Source organism: Vulpes vulpes, chromosome X (assembly GCF_048418805.1).
Source record: "Vulpes vulpes isolate BD-2025 chromosome X, VulVul3, whole genome shotgun sequence".
Lineage (NCBI taxonomy): Eukaryota > Metazoa > Chordata > Mammalia > Carnivora > Canidae > Vulpes > Vulpes vulpes.
In genome coordinates this window covers 61,845,758-61,851,757 of record NC_132796.1, presented here as the reverse complement: position 1 = coordinate 61,851,757, position 6,000 = coordinate 61,845,758, and the positions used below count along the sequence as shown (strand labels likewise).

The 6,000-nt window shown below is 37.6% G+C and overlaps 1 protein-coding gene across 1 annotated transcript in view; it reads left to right on the top strand.

Annotated features, from left to right (window-relative positions):
* The first annotated feature begins 226 nt into the window (after positions 1-226).
* HDX (highly divergent homeobox) overlaps positions 227-6,000 on the top strand; it is a 213,849-nt gene continuing 208,075 nt past the window's right edge. Inside the window, exon 1 of the mRNA XM_026016767.2 lies at positions 227-524. The gene's annotated coding sequence lies outside the window, so the exon portion shown is untranslated. The remainder of the gene's footprint in view (positions 525-6,000) is intronic.

The window sequence follows — 6,000 nt, the reverse complement described above, 5'->3', positions numbered from 1 at the left end:
TGAACACTGACCACAAAAAAACAACAACAACAACAACAACAACTATTAATTCTGTATGTGATCATTTGAGTTTGGCATGCAAAAATTCTGCTGAAAAAAGAATCTCAAATTGTAAGACCAGGCAGCACCTGCCCAAATGGAGGCATATAACTACTATAGTCACAGGGATGTTGGGTGTCCACAGCTATTCAGGAAGAGAGAGGTACAGAGAGGTCTGGCCTTGGACACACCTGATATGTGCGGAGAAGAGGCAGCCCCACTGCAGGCAGCTATCTTTCCTCCCCCTCTCCCCACTCTTGGGTTCTGGGCTGAGGCCAGGGACTGTCCGGAGCTGATCTCGGCCTCCCATTGGTCGCTGTCTTTTGTGACGTCACAATCATGATGAGAATTGATGATCGGACACGCTGATTTCATTGTCTGAGGAGACAGTGAGACCCAGGAAAAATCTTGCTGAATCTGCCTGCTCCAGCACCGGCCTGATTTGGGATTCTCCGATCCTTCCCGTGACCGCACCACGCCCCGAGGTAAGGACCCAGCCTGGGTGGGTGTGAAGGGCGAAGGAGGATGAGCAAGGCAAGGAGCTAATGCTCTGCCCAGTGGGGGGCTTATAGGTCCAGAGGCCTAAAGAGGCTGCCAACAAACCCCTGCGTCTTTTGGGGAGCTAACTGCCTCTACTATTTGAGCCAAAGCTGGCAGCAGCATGAGGTTAAAAAAGAGCTGAGGCTAGGGATACAGTGGGTACTGCTAGAGAGCAAAGGACCTTGCTCCGAAAGACGGCAATGTTTGGGATGCACTCTGGCTTCGGAGTAGGAGGAAGTGGCACCTCTGCCTGCGAAGAAAGGAGGCGGGGGGTTGGTAGTGAATTCTACCACTTCTAGATTTCACTGGACAGCAGATTTCTCACAGCCCTACTCAAACGCACTGAGTGCCGCGCTTGCGCATTGAAATCTTGGGGGGAGTGGGGAGTTCATGGCGAGAAGAATAGACATGGAGTTTGCGCAGGCGCCTTTTCTGTTTCGCTGGAGGAGGTGGGGCTGAGCTCCGGGCTGAAAGGGCTGGGGAGTTGTCTGTGTGGTATTTCAAGCGCCTCTTGCTGGAGAGGGATCTGCCAGTTATTTTGAATCTGGCTTACTGGGCATACCCAAACCCCAAATGGACCTGATGAATTTAAGAAAGCAAGTTCTTAATCTACAGATGTCAGGTTTGTAATAATTGAAAGAACTCGGAAAGTAATTTGTGGAATAGAAATTACTGAGATGAGAAACCATTTAAAAAAAGAACACTAATTATTCAAGCAAATCCAACTTTTAATTTTGAGTGAACTCTTATTTGAGGTGCCACTCAGTGATTTTGAAACTTAAACTTTTTGGAGAGACTCAGAGTAAAAAATTTAACTTTCTTCTCTCTTTTTTTCTTTCTTGGAATGGTTTCTTACAAAGCCTTGGTTTCCCTTTCTGGCTTGGTACTGAGGCTTCCTTCCTTTCATCCTCTGTGTAAAACAAGAAAGTAAAATTCTGTTTGGGAGATCCTTTCTAACTCTCCTTCTTTGTGAGGGGCAATATTACTTAGCAGTTGTGAGGAACAACCTGCCTGTTTGTCCTTGGTAGAAAAATTGTACAGTAGTGTTAACTCCTGACTATTTCATGGAGAGCTCTGATTTTTTTTCTCGTTTCTTATAGTTAAGTGATTATCAAAATCCTGGTGAATTTTCCTTTGAAAGCTCACTCCTATAATTCTTCCTTTATTCTACAATCTAAGCTCTCATCACCCATGTAGTCATTCCAGGAATCTCCTAACCAGTTTTCACTTGTGCCCCAAATCCCTAATTCATCCTGCCAGATTAATAATGGTTAGTGAACACTCGTTTTAGCAAATCACTTTCTTCACCAAAATATTCTTGGAATTTTTTTTTATTCTTCCAAGTCTAATTCCAGTCAGATTGCAAAAACTTAATAATCTGGCTTCATTGTATCATGGGAACCTTATTTTACTTGATTTTTCAGTGCACGATTCTCCTCAATATACCTGAACAATCTACCTCCAGAGCTTTGCTCTTTTCACCACTACCACTCCCTTAATCCAGCATGCCCTCACTTTCTGCCTATTCAGATCTTCCCCAATTTGGAGACTCAAGTTACACCTCTCCATAAGTGCTTTCCAAGTGTAACCCAACTATTATTAAGCTCACCTTTTCTAGAACTCCTACATCAGTTCTTGTAGTTGTCACTTTCTTATAGCCTGTTTTATATCATCCCCTTATTTGTGTGTGTGCTTGTGTTAGACTAAATTTCTCAACTGGATTTTAAACCCCTTCTTAAGTATTGGGACCGTGCAACCTCATTCTTTATCCTCTGCCTACAGCACCCAGATGATTATTTGAAATATCTATAACTATGCATGTTTTTTTTTTGTATTCCAATTTCTTGGGTAGCAAAGTATGATTGTTATAGTGAGAACTGTATATGTGTGAAAATGTATTCATCATTGGTCAGATAAGAGACCCTCCAGTGACTGAATAAACTTGAATGTGAGTCAGAGAATAGGCAACATGGATATATCTATATAGTGGGTGGCCCCCAAATATATACTGTCTTCATAAAGGAGACCAAAGGGACGTTATCCCAGAAGTGGTTCTGTCTGTAATTTTCCCAGTTTTAAAAATACTAAGTCATTTTTTATTTTCTGTATTTCTCTTTGATGACATTACATCATGTATGCTTTGCTAGTACCTACTAATTGTTTACTCTTTTTGTTGCAATGTATCTTGCAATCACTGCTTTACATTGTCTATCACTGGTAGTTTTCATGTGTACATATATTGAGTCAGAGCTTATCATTGTGATGGCTGCCATAATTGCTACTGTATATCAGTATATCTACCCCTTCAGCTTCAAACTTCATTGTTTCATAAAGCTTAGTTATATTTGAAGGAAAGTGTGATTACAATTTAATATAGAGGTTTTCTACAGATTTCACTTTGGCTTCTACTTCCCAACCATTATCACATCAAAGTTTGTGGTTTAAGAAACATGAATAAAAAACATTCTAGAATAAGTATTATAAGCTTTACATTTAAAAATCATTTTCCTATATCATTATTAGTGAACAATGAATGTTATTTATTATAAAGCAAATCCTTTATTCTCGACTTTTTCTTATTACCTACATTATGCAAATTCCCTCAAAGTGTTTTAGCTTGTAGCCATTTCATAGTAATTAATAAGACTTACCCAGACATTTACATGTAGACTAATAGACTAAACTGTTCAAAAGTCGGACACTCTAGATAGAATATGTAATGCTTAGCGTTATGCTACCCATTTTAGAAAGCTTAAAATAAAATATAAAAAAATAAGAGTGTGGTATTAATGTTTTAAGATTTATTTTACAATTCTTGTCTGAATAAGAGGATGGCATTGGACTTTTCTCATTTAAGTTTTAGTTTGAGCTGGAGGGGATTTTATAATGATAAGCTAGTCCCCCCATTTTATGTATGAGGAAGCTGAAGTCTAGAGAAGTGAAGTAACTTAACAGAATTAATAAATGCTAATATTTATTAAGCACTTAATGCCAGGCATTGTGCTAACAACTTTACGTGTTTTCACATTTAAACCTCACCACATCCCTATGAGATAGTATCTAGTATTATTTCTCATTTTACAAATGCAAAAACAGTAACTTAAAGTAGTTGACTTCCCTGGGGCCATACAACTACAAAATGTCACAGTCAGGATTCAAACATAGGTCTGCTTTGACTCTTAATCACCAAACTATACTTGACCAAGGTAATATGCAGTGAATCTTAGGCAGAGCTTTAGCAAGAATCTAAGTCTCTCGAGTCCCAGCCCAATGTGTATGTGTGTGTGTGTGTGTGTGTGTGTGTGTGTTTTATATCATAATGTTTTCCATGAATAGCATACTACTTCTACAAAATCATTGATTTCTAAACTTGACCAAATGGTGTACACTTATATTTCTTTTTAGGTATTTTACTAAAACACACTTGCTCTGTCTTGGTTGAAAAGAATGGCATTACATTTTGTACAAAATATAATTTTTAAGATATTTAATTAGTTCTGCTTCAAAAATTGTACTTCCGGAAGGAATTATATATTTTTGTGTATTGTAACCCCAGAGTCAAAATACTTGAATTGTTGATTTTGATTTTACAGTGGAGTCAGCTAAACATGAAGTTGGTGGTGTCTTAATATACTTATATAGAGTATATTTTATCTAGGCATACTGGTTTGGAAGTAAGTAATGAGAATTTTAGAAAAATATATTTTTAATTAGAAGGGATCTGGAGATGTTAGTATATTCAGAAGCTATCATTAACACCCCGAGACCTTTCTGGTCTGTGTAAAATTTCAAGACAATAAACTGGAACCTGTGTGTGCAAATGGAGTCATCCATATACCAACTAGTAGCAAAATTTTCTGGATTAACTGGAGATCTAGATACATGGCAACTGAATAAATGAGATTTTATCATGTCAACTAAATGCTATACTATACATTTGTCATCTATAAAGAACTCTACAATAGCAGCTGTCCTACCTTCTTGGTATCCTATTGTTTTACAACTAGAGTTATGTTCTAATTGGGTTGATCCTTAGAATCTTCAAAATGGAGGGAAATAGGGGTTTGAACAAAATCGGAAAAGGGGAGAATGATATATGGGCTTCCAGTTTTGGAATGAATAAGTCACAGGAATAAAAAGAAGATCCTAAGGACTGCAGTTAGTGATGTTGTAATAGCAATGTAATGGGACAATTGACAGTTATACTTGTGGTGAACATAGCATAATGCATAAACTCATAAACTTGTCATATCACTAAATTATATACCTGAAACTAATGAAAAATATGTTGTCAGAGTGGCAAAAATTTAGGGAAACATTTTTGTAGCCTTGTTTCCCTTGGAGTTGGTGGAAATTTATTTTAAGATTCTTTTTTTTTTTAATTTTTATTTATGATAGTCACAGAGAGAGAGAGAGAGAGGCAGAGACACAGGCAGAGGGAGAAGCAGGCTCCATGCACCGGGAGCCTGACGTGGGATTCGATCCCGGGTCTCCAGGATCGCGCCCTGGGCCAAAGGCAGGCGCCAAACCGCTGCGCCACCCAGGGATCCCCTATTTTAAGATTCTTAAATGCAAAAATGCCCTAGGTAGGCACTTTTTTTATGTAGACAAGAATTTGTGCATGATGCTTGTCTAAGGTCATGCAAGTAGTCAGTTGCAGAGCCAGAGATTTAAAGCAGGTGTCATTCTAGATGCTGCACTCTTTACTAGGTTACAGACTGAAGAGCTAGAATGAGGCCCATCTTTATTTGTTTTTATAAATTGTTTATATGTTTGTGTATGTGTGCATGTGTATGTACATAATTACCCCTAACTTCTCTTTCTAAGTATTTAATGCCTGTGACATTTTCCTTTTTATATCAGTGGAGATACAAATTTTGAATAGAAATGCCAAGGTTTGGGAGAAAGGGATCATTGTGTTAACTTCCAATGGCTTTAGAGGCAAAAGGCAGATAGACTCATACACTATTTTTTTTTCAATTGTCAAGTACTAAGTAATGGAAAAAGCATTTCTTCTTCAGGTTTTGTTTTACTACACTAATATATTGTTTTCTTGTTTGTTTGTTTTAGTAATATATTGTTTTAATATGTTTCTTTATATATACATACTGTCTTACTTGATTGACTTGGTCTATGTATTGTGTATTTTACGGATGAAGTAGTTATGCCACTTAGGAAAGTAATTATCTAAGACCCATCCTACAAATAGTTTTGCCTTTCCATAGACCTGCTAGTTGTATTGAAATTTCTTCAATAGAGATCTGAGACATTATGAAATATGGAAGAAAAAATACATTCTATGGTAGTGGGCAATATTACATTAGGCATAGAATGCTCAGCATTGATTTATCTCCACTATCCTGAGACAACACAAAGTTATTTTTGAATATTTATGTAAGTTACTAAAATGATCATCTTATT